General features: G+C 41.6%; 1 protein-coding gene and 1 pseudogene across 1 annotated transcript in view; one reads left to right on the top strand and one right to left on the bottom strand.

Annotated features, from left to right (window-relative positions):
- The window catches only part of LOC124802680 (lipase 3-like), a 268,556-nt gene that overhangs the window by 183,503 nt on the left and 65,604 nt on the right, over positions 1 to 19,449 (top strand). The window lies entirely within an intron of this gene.
- On the bottom strand, positions 11,374 to 11,491 carry LOC124803639 (annotated as a pseudogene).

Here is a 19,449-nt window from a genome sequence, read left to right as displayed (position 1 = left end):
ATAGTGAACAAAGACACTATATCAAAGCTGACAAGGATGTCATTAGGACCGACAGTAATTTCCCTCAATTTCTCAATGAAGTGTAGAGAGTTTTTAATATGACTCTCAGTTTTGCCTATGTAAGGTTGTAACAAAGAGGCAAGGTGTCTGGCTAGTTCTTGGGTAGGAGCTCCAATTGCGCTGACTATTGGTCTCAAAGGAACATCAGGCTTATGTATCTTTGGTAATCCATATAATCTCGGAGGATAAGACTCCGTTTTACAAAGATACTTTTTAACTTCTGTAGGAATGGAAACGTCCAGGATACTACGTAAAGCTAAGCCACCCAGCAGCAATCTGTCTCAAGGAGAAAGGAAGGCATTGCGGGAGATCAATGCAGACAAGAATGTTATTATAGTTACCGCTGACAAGGGAAATGTTACTGTTTTAATGAATACTGAGGATTATCACAAGAAGATCAGTGATCCCCTGGAACACAGTACATATAAGAAGTTGAAAAAGGACCCCACAACGAATGTGCTGAATGCCACCAATCGTCTGATAAAACAGTCTTCCATTCCTACACAAGAGTTTTACAGTGTGTTTTTCCAGTGCGTGCTCCGTGTTGTGTCTTTTGGGAAGTGTAGCGAACAGCCATCATACTGTCGCTGGGTGTGCTTTTTATCACTTGCGAACAGAAGCCAGACTGTCGCCATGTTTTTTAATTGTGTGTCTACTATGTTACTTGTCTGATTCCTGTGTATTTTATCAACATTGCCGTCCCCTTTTGCTTTCTGTTTTAACTTTCCTCATTTTTACGCCATTTTCCACTTTAAATCACCATTTTATCGCCTGTTTTTTCTTGTTTCTTTCCTCTTCCTTTTTTTAAAAAAAAGTCTGTAGGCTGTAGAGCAGCGTAGTAAGCTGCTGCCAGCCCGCCCCCTTCTGGGGGAATTGAAAATCAATAAAGAAAAAAAAACTCCTAGCAGCCAGTCGTCGACTCACCTCGGAAGATGTTCTCCGTAGTTGAGAACGAAACGTCAGGGAGAAGAATTTCTACAGACCGACCACGGCAACTTAGCCCGGAAGTGTTTACTGATAAAGCCTAGGATCCTTCTCACGAAGGTATGACAAGTTATATTCCAGTTTCTCACTAAGCTCATGCCACACTCAAAGGACCTATTAGCAGTTGCACTTACCATTTCAGCAGAGACAGTGGTACTGACCAAGCATGGGCAATGTGAGGACCAGGAACGAGGTAATGAAGATTTACAGGACATGTTCAAGTCCTTCATGGATAAGAAGTGAGCAGTGAGCCATGCGTGGCTCTTATTTAACATCCTGTTTTTGCCATACTGCCACCTAGTTATGTTAGTTTCAGTTACTTGTGTCACTGAGTTGCTGCATTGCCTGCCCGCGAGCGGCAGCAGCAGCGCTTATCGATATAAGGTCTGCCGTATTATCTTTGCTGGACTGATGTTACCTCCCGGTCGTCGTGTGTCAACGAGTCAGTTGGAAGGTGCCAGCAGTCAGTTCGGACCCGGCAGTGTTGGCACACGGAACAAGTTGAGTCGGGGCGCGGCAGCAGTGAGGTCAGGACCGCCATGAGTCGCCCCACGGTTGCCGACACACATGACTGGAGTGGCGACGACTTTGGTTGGTCGTCGGACGGTCGTCTTGCCGGTGGACGTGTATTTTACTGGCGATCGCTTATAGGTTGGTTGTGTGTGCTGACTCTTGAGTCGTCCCTGTTATTGTACAATTACTGCCGTTAGCATTGTCTGGTTCTTCGTGCAAGTGTTCGTGAAACTGTGTGTAGTTTGTGTGGTTTTGATTGACAAGCTTTTTAAATGTTGTCGGCGTACTGGCTCTGAGGAGTCGGTCGGTTGGCGTGGAGCAGTGAGGAGTTCTCGGCGGGGCGTGGTTTGGCCGGGGCCAGCTGGCGGCCTCTACGCGATGTCTGAGTGTGTGGCTCTGTTCCCATTGCTACGAGGTCCGTGGTTCACCGATCCTGACACGAAAGTTCAGTTTGATTTAATCTACAAACAAGTTGAGACTGTTCACATTGTGTCGTTTGGAGTTCGTTGTCGGCTGTTGGAATATTTCCGCGAGCAACAACGTAGTTTTCAAGTTGGAAAATTCTAGCCACCCTCTGGTGGCGTTTCACTGTATTTGGTGATTTGAATTGAAGTGCATTAGCGGAATCTTCTGCCCTGTGGCCGTTTACGTTCCGGTTACCTGCCCTGGGCGTTGACGTAAATTTCAGGCAGTGTAGTTTCCTCATCGTGTTGTTGCTGTCCAGCACGGTGTGTAGTTTCACAGCTCCGTGTATGGTTTGTTGTGGGCTCCGATATCTTCTTCGTTGTTCCGTTGAACTCCCTGTTGTGCCCTGGTCGGGTGAGGTGGAAGTTATCTTGTCGGTGGGTCTGCTGACAGACCGACCGACTGTCAGCAGACCCACGGACAAGTCGTATTGTGAACGGTTGGCCCGACTACCAGTCTCACCTAACCGAGAGTTGGTGTTTGAATTACAGGCCGTCTCTCGAACATCTGGACGCCCTTGTGTGTGCTGCCTTTTTTTTCTAATTTGTTGTTGTTGTTGGTACTTGTACGGCTTCTAGCCGGTTTTGTGTTTTAAATTAGGGTTGTTTTACTCTGGAGGCCTTCAGCCTAATTTAAACTACTGTTTCACGTAAGCCCTTTGGCATTTTAAAATTATTTTGGAATTTTTAAGTCTTCGGCCTTCAGCTTTAAATTTAACTAGTTTACTTCAACCTATTGAAATTTTAATTATTTGGCCTTCAGCAGGTTTGAGTTTCAGTTGTTTGTTCTTAAGGCCTTCAGCCTACATTAAAGAACTGTTTCCCATAAGGTCTTTCGTATTTAAAAAAATTAATGTTTTGGTGTTTTAAGTGTTTGGCCTCCAGACGATTTGAATGTAACTTATTTACTTGAACCTAACTAAAGAACTGTTTTAAGATAAGGGTTGCCTTTTAAATTTCTGATTATGCTTGCGTTGTAAGTTATTGGCCTTCAGTCATTTTTAAATTAAACTGGCTTTCACCCGGTAATTGAGTCCCAAAGATTAAAGCTGTGTGTTTAAAAAAAATTTTTGGGCTCTTGTAATGTTCGATTAAATAATAAATTTTTGTTTGGGTGTAACTGAGATCCCCTCATTTTGGCCCCTTGCCACAATTTATTTTATCTGCCCTGTCCTGGGGTTTAGCAGGGCGCTTCAAGTAGGACTATTAACCATCTCAGGAAAGATTATATGTGTTGCACAAGAGCAGACTTTAGTGCTTTCTGTTATATATATTCTACGCCATTTTCCAGTTCCTCCCTTTCTTCATAAAGAACTCTACCAATATTGTGGGGTATAAGCCTGTGTACTGTCTCAGCTGACATGAAGATAATGGCCAAGCTTGGTGAATAGGCAAATCTAGGGTCCTCCTGAGCAAGAATTGAGGGGGTATGTGCCAGTTGCTCATCAGCGTCATGCAGCACTCAACTAGTAAGGGGGCAGAGCTGGTTCTAAGACAGAATGCGTTGTTACCAGATCTCACACAAGGTCAATATCGAGGTCACCTACCCTCTTTCCTACCTTCTCCCCTACTACTCTATGCCAAAGGGGTGAGATAAAAATGGTTGGAAACTTTGAAATGTGTCATCCTGTTCATTAGGAAAGCTAGAACAGACTTTATGGTTGCCAGATTTACCCAAGAAGACGGAGCTAAGTTATTACTGTTATTAATGACATGTTACTTTCAGCCACACATTTGTTATAGCTATAATTTATCGCTCAATTATTATATGTGATGACCTGCTTTGCTCCCTCTATGATTTAAGAACCAAAATTGCTGGGAAAGCTGGAACAGCATCCATGGTTGCCAGATTCATCCAATACTAACTTTTAAAACTGGCAGATAATAAAAAAATGCTGGATACAGTTGTCCACAATTACGATTGTCAGATATGAAACAGGCACCTTAGTACAAAAAATTTTCCAACCCTTATGATATGGAAAAGTGTGATTTGAGCCTGCCTCTCTGACATAATAGCATATGTATGCTAAGTAAAGTGGATCGGAATTCAAACATAGTGGGAAAATACAAGGTATCCTACATGTACTAAGGGAGAAGGCCAAATTCAAACAGCTCAGTTAGGAATACTTGCTCCAAATTTAAAGTGGTAGGAGTTTTAGCAACATTTCTGACATTCGTATACCATTATCAGGTTAAAAAAGCGCACAGGGTATCTTAGGTGTTTTGCTAAGTATAAAATACAAGACTTAGTACAATTTATGACTCACTGTCAAACACAGCTGCACAAAGTAAGTCTAATACTATGGCATTATAGTGGACTTTTAAAAATAGTAGGAAGTTAAAAGTGATATTTTCTGTTTGTGTTGCTTTGTCATTGATGGAGAGGGCGAGGGGGCGGGGGAGGGGGGGGGGGGGCAGATGCTATCCCAGACCTAATGTTGCTAAGTCTTGCTAGGAACACAATCCTGGATATCATGGATGTGGATACACCTTTGGACATTAGCCCAGACCTAATACGGGTGGATACACTTTTGAACAATATTCCACACCTACTCCATATGCTAGATATGCTACAGTGACAAACAAATACGTACACAAAATATCACAACTGGACAATGTGTTTACAATTGGACAAAAGCGGTTCCTCGGACATTGTTTTCGTCTTTGAAATTTTGAGTACAAACGAAGCTTTGGCCACTTCAGTTGACTAGTACTCTGTGTTATTAACCCATGAGAAAGTAAGAATTCGTGTTGGCCCTGCTAGATGGTCATGCATTGGAAATAAAACTGTATTTAAGGTAGCTAAAGTCAGCACAGTCATCTATGATATGTTAACTATTATTGTAATACATCCCACCTCCACCTCATTCCATGTCACACAGTTGGCAGTTACGGATTGGATTAATAAAACAAATATTCCTGTAGGAAATCCTTATTAATTTTTTGCATTTGCATTGCACGTAGATAACAGTTCATTCTCTGTTTGTTTCGTGTGATTTTGATACTATCCAGATTATCTTTTAACTTAAATTTAAATATTCATGAAAACAATTTATTTCTTTATCTAGCCAGTGATCTGACACATACAGAAAAGTTATATATTCTCAAATTCTAACACATATCTAAATTTTTCCTGGAAAATATCTCTTTTATGGTTTTAACTATTTCCTTGGTACCTTCTTGCAACTTTCTTAGCTGGAAGCAGTCAGTAATTTTAATGTTGCTACTTATTTCCTGCATTACGCTATTGCTAAAACTTTCCAAATATATTTGGTTGTGCACTGGCGACTTTTCACTCGGCATTCTTGTGGAATTTCCGTAAGAAGCTTTGGGTTTAGAACTGTTGAAATAAATTACCATTAAATGATTTTATTCCATGCATTTTAGTCCCCACAAATTGGGGACGACATCTAGTCCATCACATTTATGTACAATGTAGCCATCCTTTTTAAGTAGATCCATACAAGAACAGATGTATGTATACAGGATGGTCCATCTGAAGTTTCGGAAGAGATTACCTCCAAAACTAAACATCGGGTAAAAATAGTGGGTAAGACAAGGTCGTAAGCTCAAAAGTGGGGCATCAAATGATAGTTCACGTGACCTCCAGCCCCCGCCCCATTGGGCTACATTTAAATCTTAAATTGAAACACTCATTTTTTATTGCAGATTCGGATTCTCCATAAAAAGTAATTAAGTTTTGTCTGAAACATTTTTTAAACCATTGACAGATGGCGCTGAAATCGAGAAAAAAGCAATACTGGGGAAGAACTCTGATTTATTTAGAATTATCCAAGAAAGAAGCATCACATCGATAAAAAATGTGCACCAATTCCTACGTTACGCCAAATTAAGCTATTTTTGTACAAAATGTACTGCGTCCTACTTTTAGCGTTACCCAGGAACAACGACATGGACGTATTAGAATGATGTTCCCATGGAGTGCTTCATCGGTGTGAGTCCCCTTGCCTCTGACGTGTTGGGGTGCCTCATTAGTGTAAGTCCGCTTGCCTCTAACAATTTGGAGTGCTTAATTAATGAAATTACCCACGAAGAAATTGTTCAAAATTATCCCCATTTGCTTCAATGCATAAAGTCAATTGTCTGCGAAAGTTGTCCACAGTTTTGAGCAGCACATCCCGTGGTATGGCTGCACACGCTCTTCGAATGCGTTGCTCCATACCGTTTCGGGCTGCGGGCCGTCTTTCATAAACAATACTTTTTAAATAACCCCACAAGAAAAAATCAGGAGATGTGAGGTCTGGTGAACGTGGAGGCCACTGAATTGGTCCGCCGCGTCCTATCCACCGACCGCATTTTTAGCATAATGGGGCGCTGCTCCGTCCTATTGGAACCACAATCGTTGCCTAGTTTCTAAATCAACATCTCCCATTAGCTCCAACAAATCATCGCGGAGAAGTTTTAAATAAGATTCCCCAGTTATATTTCGGTCAAAAAAATACGGTCCTATCAAGTAACCGTTTAAAATTCCACACCAGACCGTTAACGGCCATTTGTGTTGATTGTCAACGGGTCTGTGCCATTGTGGATTGACAGGGGACCAATAATGACAATCATGACGATTTAATTCGCCATTGTTTTTGAATGTGGCTTCATCAGTGAACATCACGTATCTAAAAAAATCATTGTCACCTATTATCATTTCCAAGGGCCATTGGCAGAAATGCACGGGTATTTGCATATCTTTCGGCGTTAATGCCTGTGTCAATGTGATATTTATGTGAAACAGTTGACTTCGGTATTCCAGTTTGACTATGAATCGCATGACTACTAATTTCGGGGTCCTGTTGAACACAGGCGAGAACAGTAAGGGTACGAGCGTCATTTTCGTTGTATTCGCAATCACGAGGTGGGCGGTGCATGTATCCATTTCGGGCTCGTTGAGTGCAATTTCGAATAATATTTTCGCTTGGATGTCGTCTGTTTGGGAAACGGTCCGCATACAATTGCGCAGCCGCAGCGTAATTGTTATGCCATTCACCTAAAATTAACATCATATCAACAATCTCTGTAGGAGGATAGTGAGCCATGTTTCGCTAAAGAATAGTTTACTTTCGTCAGTTGATGTTTACAGTTCACAATCTGAAAAGTGACGTGTGATCGCATTGCACCGACCTTTATACTGAGCCATAGTTCGCAGTTTGGCCATGGTAGCGCCACAGTTGGCTGAGTAATGCAATTGTGAAGAGTTCCCTAACTAGTTTTTAATACCATTCCGCTTCCCTCCATCAAAATCTGTGACGGGTAGGATACATTTTGTAAAAAAATAAGTGGTGCACATTTTATATCGATTTGATGCGTCCTTCTCGGATCATAATAAATAAATCGGAGTTCTTCCCCAATTTTCATTTTTCTCGATTTCAGCACCATCTGTCAATGGTTTAAAAAAATGCTTCAGACAAATCTCGATTACTTTTTTATGGAGAATCCGAATCTGCAGTAAAAAATGGGTGTTTCTATTTAAGATATAGAAGTTGTCCCCGCCCCACCCAAGAGCTGGAGGTCACGTGTAGTATCATTTGATGTCCCCCTTTGAGCTGATCAACTTGTCTTACCCACTATTTTTACCCGATGTATAGTTTTCGAGATAATCTCATCCGAAACTTCAGATGGACCACCCTGTAGATATATGTAAAAAAACTGTAGACATCTGTGGGTTTATTGATTCATGTAAATACTCCAAATACTGGCATTTGCAGTAGATTATTTACAGTAAATTCTCATTTCTTGTATTCGCTACCTCTATCTAGATTTTTCCATATATTATATTCAAAGTAATATGTAACCCTTGTTTGCAATTTTTTTTCAGTAACAGCTCATGTTTCTTTTATGTAGGATCTGGCTTAGCCATATGCACCAGTTTCCGTTTTTCCACACATAGCACGTTAACTGCTCTTAAAGGTGTAATTTCTTCTGTGTGAAACATCCCTTCTCTTTGTTAAGACCTGTCTAAAAACATAGTGCTGCCTCAGATGCCAGACGGCAGGGTACAGTCACGAGTATGCTGTCCTCCACAGTCAGAGCTTCCAGTTCATCTTCACATCCAACGTCCTGCCTCCCCCCACATTGTCGTTCGCATCCTCCCTACATGACAATGGTGTGGCAATTTGGGGGGGGGGGAGGGGGGGAGAGGAATGTACTGGCATAAGCTGTCGCCAGCACACCGGTCAGCTAAGATGTAGGGCGAAGATCGACAGTAGGTGCCGGATCAAGTGCGCCCTTCGTGACAGAGGCCAGACACACACTGACAAGCAACGTACCTCCAACGCCCTCTTGGCAGCGCGTATTTAGGCCGCCGCCGCTGACCGGGAGCTTCACTGACTCACTCCTCCAGTTTGGCGTCCCGTCATCAACTCGCTGAGCGGGCTCAGTTCACGTCACAGGCTATGACATTACAAGGCGACCAAATTGGTGGTTATAGCGTTTGTAAGAGCAATATTATCGATATCATCTGCTAGAGGACTGTCACTCATGAGCTTGTACCACAACGCATGGACTCTATTCCAGTTAAGCAAATGTTCATTTAAATAAAGAACCGTATTAATCCATGTCTGCATTTGTGTTGTAGGAACAGTATACCGGCCACTCACAACAACATCCTCTTCCTTGCATCCTTGCGGTACAAGACTCTACAGTAGTAATGACGATACTACACATTGCTTGTGGGGACCAATACTTATTTAGTAATATCTATATTTGTTGTTACTATGAAGAACAGTGGCCTAGATGAGAAAAAATTGTTTCTCCAGTTTTAATATAACACTTTTGTAAAATATTTATGTCATCTTTATTGGTGTCTGTAGTAACGATCTACATATAGTTTACAGGAAAATAATTAAAAATTCAGGTAGAGAGAACATAGATAATGTTTTCTCAGACGTGGTTTACGTGCACACCAATCAGTTTCAGGTATTCTTATTGCCCAGTAGACAAGTATCAGAATACAAGGGCTATCTGGAAAGTAAAGTCCGATCGGTCGCGAAATGTAAACTACTGTGAAAATCAAAAATGTTTTATTTGCAGCAGTTAGCTACAACATCCAATCACTTCTCTACATAGTCTCCTCTCCTACATTGACATTTGTCGTAGTGTTGTACCAACTTTCCAGTACCGTCGTCACAGAACGTGACTTCTTGTGCTCTCTGACATTTCTCTACGCTATGCCACAACGTTGTCTTCATAGCCAGCAGCTCATGTGCGCAGAGGTAAAACTCAGAGGGAGTCAATTACGGGCTTTGTTGTCGGCGATCGACACTTCCCATCGAAAGCACTGCAGGAGCACATTCATTGTCCCAGCAGAGAGCGACTGAGAATAGTCATAAAGGAGGAAATGCGTGGGTAATGTTATGTGGGCTGCTGCATAACATCAGGCGGAAGATCTCACCAGGCCTTCATACCTCGTGAGAGGCACTATTCATCTAGGCATCTTCACGTGCTCACTGTGCGTTCAGAACTGAAAAGAGCGACGTGACCCGATCGACAGGCATACTAGAGACACTGAGCAACACTTTTGTGCAAAGAGTCATCGAATTTTCGCTGTGGTTTCCGTTGGGTGCCCGATTGGACCTTTCTTTCCGAGCAGCCATGGTACTATACAGCAACTGTTCTGTAAGCTATCTGATAATTTATACCGCAAAGAAGCGATTGACACACAGTACAATGGAGCACATTGTAAATACTGTTTGTCGACATCTGATACACAAAACAGTGTTGCAGAGGGTCAAACACATCACGCATTCCACATTTGTAAATCGTAGCTTCCAGTATGCTAATAACAGGTTCTTTAGCCAAAGATGATATAAAAATTCGTCGCAGATGTTTATGGCGGCACTTTATAAAGTGCATAAAATGGTTATCAACTTTTTTGTTCCCTCCTGGCCTTGCGATCCGACCTATAAATTTGTAGTATGCGTTTACTCCACAACATCAGGTCCTCCATGTTAAACAGTCTATTCCAGCTGTCTTAATATTGTTTAGAATAACGTTACTTTTTTCTTGGAATTCTTCTTGTACACAGAAATCGTGGTTTGGGGTTAGATGTTCAAACATCTCAATTTTGTTGAAAATCTCAGCAAAATCTTGCGTTATGTCCACATCTGTAAAGGTTTTGTCGTCTGCACTAAGCTCTTGCAATATTCCAGGCAGTTGGTCTATTAGAAAACTATTTTATCGTCGGCCAATTTCACCTTATACGGCATAGCCACAGGGTTTTTATATTTCCTGGAAATGGTTTATAATTCTTGCTCGCCAATTTTTTCCAGTATTCCTGTTGCTGCCACATGGCCAATCGTGTGAAGGAGAAATGGTAGCTTCGCCATAACATCATGTCACTCAGAGACTAACTTGGAGATTTTGTCGCATAGATGATTGTTAATTGCATGGCAGACTTCCTTATTTACCATTATAGGCTGCCCATTATCGAACCATTCTTGACAGCCCACTTGATTACAGATTTTAATCACCACGATGTTGTCACAAGACAGCTATGCAATAGATGTATGCACATTTGAATTCTGCTTCTTAAGGATCATATCATTATCAGTGTAATTTGCGCTACCAATATCAGGAAAAAATGTAAATGTCCAGATGCAGCTAAATGTCGTTCAGATACTCCAAGAGAGGGGTCCAGGTTCATTACAAAATAAAAATGTAAATGCCGTGTGGCTAGGTCCTCCCGTCGGGTAGGCTGTTCGCTGGGTGCAAGTCTTTCGATTTGACGCCACTTCGGCGACTTGCGCGTCGATGGGGATGAAATGATTGATGATTAGGACAACGCAACACCCAGTCCCTGAGCGGAGAAAATCTCCGACCCACCCGGGAATTGAACCCGGGCTCTTAGGATTGACATTCTGTCGCACTGACCACTCACTTACCGGGGGCGGACACCAATGTCAGTAAGGGTACTATCTAGGTTCTCCAATAATAGCCATACACCAATGCAATTGTTGGTTGGTCTCATTTTATTCCCTAACAGCTGAGTGATGTTTCGTAACTTGGAGTGAGGCATGTTAAGATTTCCCACTAAAGCAAAATACTGGTCAGTTGTGATTATAAAGTCGTATTATATGCTCTAAAGGTCCGAGATGTTAGAAGTACTAGTCACGTGATCACGACGACATTTATGGCTAAAGCACTCCGTCTTCAGGCCGCGAGTGGCCTACCGGGACCATCCGACCGCCGTGCCATCCTCGGTGGAGTATGCAGATAGGAGGGGTGTGGGGTCAGGACACCATTCTCCCAGTCGTTATGATGGTATTCTTGGCCGAAACCGCTACTAATCGGTCGAGTAGCTCCTCAATTGGCATCACGAGGCTGAGTCCACCCCGAAAAATGGCAACAGCGCATGGCGGCCCTTATGGTCACCCATCCAAGTGCCGATCACGCCCGACAGCGCTTAACTTCGGTGATCTCACGGGAACCGATGTATCCACTGCGGCAAGGCCGTTGCCACATTTATGGCTATACCTCCTAAATTTCGAATGCTGTGATATGCTGTCTCATAGTTCCACATAGTTAAAACGTCGCTGCATAGTGAATGTACAAATAAAATTTATGGAAAGAAATAAGTTCTTTTTTTTAATACACATATGATTATAGATGTCTCAGAGAAATGAAAAACAAACTTGATCTTTGTACCAAAGTATAAATTTTCCACACCATTTTGTCAAAAAGCTCGTCTTAGTTCTGCTAAAAACGAATGTCCTCAGTGCTAGGATAGCTTGTGAGATTAAATCTGGTTGCTACCGTACTATGAATTTTACTTCAGTTGCTCTGTACAACTGGCTGAGTTGCATCTACTGTTCTCTTTCAGGTGACATCTCAAACTGTAAGGAGGCCAAGATTAATACTTTGATAAATATAAGCCCCTAAATTTCCTCTGTATGTAGGTGTTTTGACGTGTAGATTAACAGTATGCACATTTATTTTCCTTCTTTTGAAACACAGGTATTGTTATAGATCTCTTATCTCATCGAAAAATGAAAGTTATCTGAATAACATGCAAAAAAAAGTAAGGTTTCAGTTATAAAGCACGGCGGTAGCGCTACTGTTGTAACATTTTTGTTGTACAGCAGTAAAAAAAAAAAAATATACACATGTATAGTATCCTGCCACTACTGGGTTACTGGATGACAGTATGCATACAATGTCGAGTGTAGTGTATGCAGTCCCTTCTAAGTGTTCTAGTAATAAATCATGGTAGTACTGTGACATATAGCTGTCCACATTATTCTACACGATACTTTGGACATGGGAGACACAGAAGGTAAATAGATATTATGGATTTTCTGCATAGTTCATGGTGCATTAGAGACACACCGTCACAGATTTACAGTCGAGTTAGCAGAAATGTTGTATAAACAACACGTTTGCCAAAAGTGGTTCTAGGCGCTTCAGTCTAGAACCGCGCGATCGCTACGGTCGCAGGTTCGAATCCTGCCTTGTGCATGGGTGTGTGTGATGTCCTTAGGGTAGTTAGGTTTAAGTAGTTCTAAGTTCTAGGGGACTGATGACCTCAGATGTTAAGCCCCATAGTGTTCAGAGCCATTTGAAACATTTGTGCTAAAAGTGGTTCCTTACAAATAATGTTACTCCAGAGATTTCCAAAAAAAGAATTATATACTGCTGCTGTTCGCTCAAATAATGTCATTCCACAAATCTTAAGAAAAAGATTCAGTGTACCGAATATATTGAAGTCAGTCCCTAGGCAGAAATCATCCCTTTAAGTGCAGATAATGTGAAAAAGTGGAAAACAGGAAATGAGATAGATTGAGGTCAATTGAACCAATATTGAGCTATTTGGTGGAACGATTGCTGTGAAGAACGATTGCTGTGAAGGATGACTATAAACTGCTGCTGTGGTTTCCTACAAATAACGTTATTCCAAATCCTCGATGCTGCAGTGCCATGTATTGCATGGTAAATATCCGTACCATTACGTAAAGGCTATTAAACCGATAACACAGAGATGCATAGGCAGTTGGTTGCTATGAGATTTTCGATGCTCTTCTGTTAGATTGATCTGCTGCCTGTTTAGTTATCCCTTTTCAGGCAAGTCAACTGAGAATACTTTGTCATTTATAGATGGCTTAGTGGCAGCTGCAAGGCTGTGTTTGTGGATTGATGATCAATAATGGCGAATGACGAAGTTGCGTTTGACAGGGTTAAAAACACGCTTACATCTCAGCAAATGAGGGGGAGAAAGTACACCGTTATATGAAGCAGAATAGGTCAATATTCAGGCAGGAGCAAGAAGATGGGAGTATCACAGAGGCAGAAAGTAACAGTTCTGCCGAAAGTACAAAGAAAATTAGTGCAGAAACATAAGAGTTGATGGAGAGTAACGAAGCAAAGGAAGTTATTTTCCAGGAAGAGGAAAGTAAGGCATTAGAAGCTTCTCTAAGTGGACTGACATGTCACCTGTGGTACCACGTATCGATACTGTCCCATGGGTGTCACGAAGTTGGATGCCGAATTGCAAGCTGAGAGCGGTCTTGTAAGATGTGGCGGACCCAACGGTGTGGGCCAAATGAGCCACGCCCTCGGCGGCTCTGGGATGCGAGCGACCTCTGCCGCCGCCACGGTGCAGCCACCGGACACCTCGCACCAGCAGGCTGGCTGCTCGCTAAGACACGCTACACGGATGCCATCTAGTCACGGCTCTGGTTCCAGCGTTCGTGCTATAGTTCAGACTCTCATACTTGTGTACGTTGAGAGCTGGACTTTATTTCTTGCTGAATTATTTTTAATGAGTCTTTGTTCGCTTACAGAAATACAACTTATGTGTATCTTCTGTTTACTGTGGTAAGTTGTTGGCTGATCACTTCTACCCCTTTCCAGCTTTCCTATGATGACAATTGCTGCACTTCGCTGTAGCGCACCTCTCCTTCCATTATGTACTAAGTCATACAGAACATCACCATCATCATATATCTGACATAACGATCATAAGAATAAGATAAGACCGATTAGGGCAATGTATAGAGCCATGAAGACAGTTACTGCTTCCTTGATCAGTACGTGAGAGGGGATCAGAAAAGAAAATCGATAATGTTATTGTGATATTCTCTCCACCATGCACTGTAGAGTGGGTTGCGCAGTACTTGCTTAGATGTGGATATGTGCTGTTTGCAGATAGTGCAGTACTCTTGGAGCAAAGTAACAATCTGCCTTTCGACTGGAAAACACACTCCGTAGTAACGTCCACTAGTAGATATTTCCGTAATTTGATCAGATACTGTATTCACAATGTTAATCACACAGACCACTATGAACAGCTATTAGGGAAGCAAGTTAGCATTTTTGAACTGGAGTGTATGGCTGTAACAGCTACCGAGGAGAAAAAATATAAACTGCTAGTGGAAAAGGAGCAGTCCATTACAGATGCACAAGCAATGCTTACAAATTACTTTCTGTGCAAATGGAGCAGAGACAGTGGTTAAATGATTGTAATACTATGGACTACACGTTTAAGGTAGTATGTGAACGTTACAAATCTGATATTCGGTACAATAAAGACAATATCATCATCTGTGAAAAGCTCATACGATTGTAAACCGTATATCAAGTGCAGATGTGGATTAGTTAGGGAGTAGAGGTAAATCAGTCGTATGCTTCCCCAAGGTACCATCAGTCCTATCACTTACGTTCCTGAATCTATAATAACACATATTTAGTTTATCACACCAGTTGTTTCAATAACTCTTGAGATTTTTGTTTACATCTACAGCGATAGTTGCTGTGTTACACCTAGTTTTATCAAGTATCGAATTCTGCCAACTGTAGGTGATGGTTGGTTATCAGACATATGAGAGGGAGTGAAGACTAATATCAGGTTGCAAGGTCACATTTGTGCTTGATGTGCTGGACAGTGCCTCACACCTCCACCCTGCTTCCATCATGCACCATGGGCACCAAGTGGTGGCGTCTGTTTCAGTATAGAACCTGTTGTCTGGTGGAGCTTTTTGCACCTCCCAGAATACAAAGAAAGATGATCAAGCAATCCTTTCTAGAACATGTTGATGGCGCTGTCTGCGCTGCATCTGGGCGATAGCATGATCCCCACAGCTCACAAGTCAGGCGGCAGCTCATGGGGTCTGCTACAGCAGGGGTGTGTGCATTGGGCGGCACTGGATGTGGTGTAGTACTTGTTTAAAATAAAGATGCAGTTGTATCCATCCAAATCATACTGTATTATGTGCTGCATAGCGCCAGTAGTATTTCTTAAAATGTGGAACCGTGTGGTGCCAGTATAAAATGTTTATACATCTCCACAGTGTAATTAGCACTGTCTTATATGTGTAACCTATAACGTGTTTTCATTGTATTTCTTGTATGTGTATGTCCTACATACGCAGATCATGCTGGTTGTATCAGAGGGCTCTGCACCGTTTATAAGCTTAAGGTAAATGAATTTTTTAATTTCCCACCAATTTTACATACCCACTATAATGTCTTAGTGGTGGATTGTGTTTGATGATGAGTCATAAATTATACTCTTCCATGTTACACTTAGTACAATGCACGTGATATCCATTAATGTGGTCTTTTAACATGATACTGGTATAAACATGTAAGAAATGTCGCTAAAATATGAACTTTTTAAAATTTCCAGCATTTTAAACTTGTAGTAAGCATGCCTATATGGGCCATTTCAATTTTGAGTTCTCCCTTACAACAAGCAGGATATTTTGGATTTTCCTGTCATTTGTTCATTTCCATCCATTTTTACTTAGCACAAGCGTGCTATGATATCATATAGCAAGGCTCATACAACAATGCTATGTATCATGCATCTTGACAGGCACTTTTCTGGATCACAAATTATACTAAGTTCCCTCCTTCATTTCTGATGGTAGCGACTGTAGACCACTGTATTAAAATTTTTTTAAATTTTCCACCATTTTGAAAAGTAAGCACTGTGTGGGGCTGGCAACCATGCATGTTGTACCAAGTTTCCCTCCACTTACTGAGTCATAAATCAAAGAGGGGGGCACAGCAGGTCATCACATAATAGTTGGATGATATACAGGGTGATTCAAAAAGAATACCACAACTTTAAAAATGTGTATTTAATGAAAGAAACATAATATAACCTTCTGTTATACATCATTACAAAGAGTATTTAAAAAGGTTTTTTTCACTCAAAAACAAGTTCAGAGATGTTCAATATGGCCCCCTCCAGACACTCGAGCAATATCAACCCGATACTCCAACTCGTTCCACACTCTCTGGAGATGTTAGAGAATTGGCTGTTCCCTCAGCTCGAACAAGAAGCACAACAATTCATATTTCAGCAGGATGGAGCGCCACCACATTGGCACTTATCTGTCCGTAACTACCTGAACGTCAACTACCCGAGGCGATGGATCAGCCGCCAGGCAGCCCGTGACAGAGCACTTCATCACTGGCCTCCAAGAAGCCCTGATCTTACCCCCTGCGATTTTTTCTTATGGGGGTATGTTAAGGATATGGTGTTTCGGCCACCTCTCCCAGCCACCATTGATGATTTGAAACGAGAAATAACAGCAGCTATCAAAACTGTTACGCCTGATATGCTACAGAGAGTGTGGAACGAGTTGGAGTGAAAAAAAAAAGATTATCGGGTTGATATTGCTCGAGTGTCTGGAGGGGGCCATATTGAACATCTCTGAACTTCTTTTTGAGTGAAAAAGACCTTTCTAAATACTCTTTGTAATGATGTATAACAGAAGGTTATATTATGTTTCTTTCATTAAATACACCTTTTTAAAGTTGTGGTATTCTTTTTGAATCACCCTGTATTATAGTGGTAATATACACAAGGCATGGTTGAAAGTGACAGGTCATTAATAAAGATAATAAATTAAATCCACCAACTTGGATAAATCTGGCAACTATGCAGGCTGTTCCAACATCTCTGGAAAAATAGCAACACACATTTTTGTACTTCCTGCCAGTTGTAACTCACCCAGTAGGCCTAGTGTCATCACAAGCCTATGTTGTTGTTGTCGTATTCAGTCCAGAGACTGGTTTGATGCAGCTCGCCATGCTGCTGTATCCTGTGCAAGCTGCTTCATCTCCCAGTACCTACTGCAACCTACATCCTTCTGAATATGTTTAGTGTATTCATCTCTTGGTCTCCCTCTACGATTTTTACCCTCGACACTTTCCTCCAGTACTAAATTTTGGTGATCCCTTGATGCCTCAGAACGTGTCCTACCAACCGATCCCTTCTTCTACTCAAGTTCTGCGACAAATTCCTCTTCTCCCCAGTTCTGTTCAGTACCTCCTCATTAGTTACGTGATCTACCCATCTAATCTTCAGCATTCTTCTGTAGCACCACATTTCGAAAGCTTCTATTCTCTTCGTGTCCAAACTAGTTATCGCCCATGTTTCACTTCCATACACGGCTACAATCCACACAAGTACTTTCAGAAAAGACTTCGTGGCACTTAAGTCTACACTCGATGTCGAAAAAATTTCTCTTCTTCAGAAACGCTTTCCTTGACATTGCCAGTCTACATTTTGTATACTCTCTACTTCGAACATCATCAGTTATTTTAGCAAAACTCATCTACTTTAATGTCCCATTTCCTGATCTTATTCCCTCAGTATCACCTGATTTAATTCGAGTTGATTCCATTATCCTCGTTTTGCTTTTGTTGACGTTCATCTTATATCCTCCTTTCAAGACGCTGTCCATTCTGTTCAACTGCTCTTCCAGGACCTTTGCTGTTTCTTTACTGCCTGCTCAATATACAGATTGAATAAAATCTGGGATAGGCTACAACCCTGTCTCACTCCCCTCCCAACCACTGCTTCCCTTTCAAGCACCTCGACTCTTTTAACTGGCATCTGATTTCTGTACAAATTGTAAATAGTCTTTCGTTCCCTGTATTTAACTCCTGCCACATTCAGAATTTGAAAGAGAGTATTCTGATAAACTTTGCCAAAATATTTTTCTAAGTCTACAAATGCTAGAAAGGTGGGTTTCCCTTTCCTTAATCTACTTTCGAAGATAAGTCGTAGGGTCAGTATTGCCTCGCGTGTTCCAACACTTCGACGGAATCCAAACTGATCTTCCCCGAGGTCGGCTTCTACCAGTGTTTCCATTCGTCCGTAAATTATTTGCGTTAGTATTTTGCAGCCGTGACTTATTAAACTGATAGTCTGACAATTTTCACACCTGTCAACGTATAGAATAAAATTATGCAAAATCAGAATGCAAATAACCATAAATATATTTAACATATGTTTAAGGTGTTTGTACTTATATTGAAATATATGAAACTGCAGAAGTTGTGGTCAGGTTGAAGCCTCCACCTTGTGTCAGGCAGTGGGTCACGTGATCAAGTTTTTAAATAGCTGGTCACAGGAAGTGTGCGGTCTTTTATCTCCACCACATGGCTTACAAGACTGGTTTTGGTAAGATTGTGTGGCCAGAGAGCCACATGACTTGAACATTATTTGGGACTCATAACTATTTCGATGACCCTCAGTTTGCAAGAGAAATATTTTTGTATAGATCAGTTCAGGACTTAGAAATATTGTGCATCCTTGATCACCAGTGAGCGTTGATTCTTAGTTGGGTATGACTGAGTGAACATTTCTTCGGTAGAAGTTTTATTAATGTACGGAAATTTGTATGTTCCAGTTGAACTTTAACATTTGTTGCTGTTTAGGTGAACTGAAGCAATGCTCTATGCCTTATTTTGCTTACAAATTTTCTACTTGCACTGTAAAGTGACGCAGTTGTTACTTTCTTATTTGTACTGTGTTCGGCAGCTACTTGTATGAGGCATCAATCGCAGTAGATCTCTATTCAGTTTGAATAAATGCGTGGCAAATACCAATCCTTTAGTTGAGTACAACATCTCTATTTTACAGGATCTTATGCCGAATAATTTTTCCTTTGTTATGCACAGTTACTTATTAATTTATTTGTATATTCGCTAATGTGTCAACGCAAAATTAGAGCCTCATACTGGGCTCACAGCAACAGTAACTCTTCACGTACTGATGAGCCACATTTAGCTTTAAGGTCACATTAGGTAGCAACGAATTAATGCTGACAGCGATTAATTTAACATATTTAATTTGGTACCAATCCCCACTGACGTTGCAGTTGGGTTCGCTTGTCAAGAATAGAACTGTATTGAAATTTATTCCGACATTTACCTTGTGACCGAGTGCTTCAATCAATGTTGAGGGGGGGAAGGGGGGGGGGGCCGTGACCATTCCACACTGCAGTAGCAGTATCAGCAGTAGCTGTGACTGTTAGGTGTGGGAGAATATTTTGGTAGAGCATTAGGCAACAGCGTACGTGCTGCCACTGCCTGCCCAGGATGTCTGCAGGTTGCCACCTCTGTGCGCAGCAGTCTCTTTGTAACGAGTCCTTGTGTCCCAGGACTGTCACGTACACAGCCA

Source organism: Schistocerca piceifrons, chromosome 6, assembly GCF_021461385.2.
Source record: "Schistocerca piceifrons isolate TAMUIC-IGC-003096 chromosome 6, iqSchPice1.1, whole genome shotgun sequence".
Classification (NCBI taxonomy): domain Eukaryota; kingdom Metazoa; phylum Arthropoda; class Insecta; order Orthoptera; family Acrididae; genus Schistocerca; species Schistocerca piceifrons.
The sequence above is the reverse complement of the archived record's forward strand: the minus strand, read 5'-3'. Positions and strand labels throughout refer to the sequence as shown.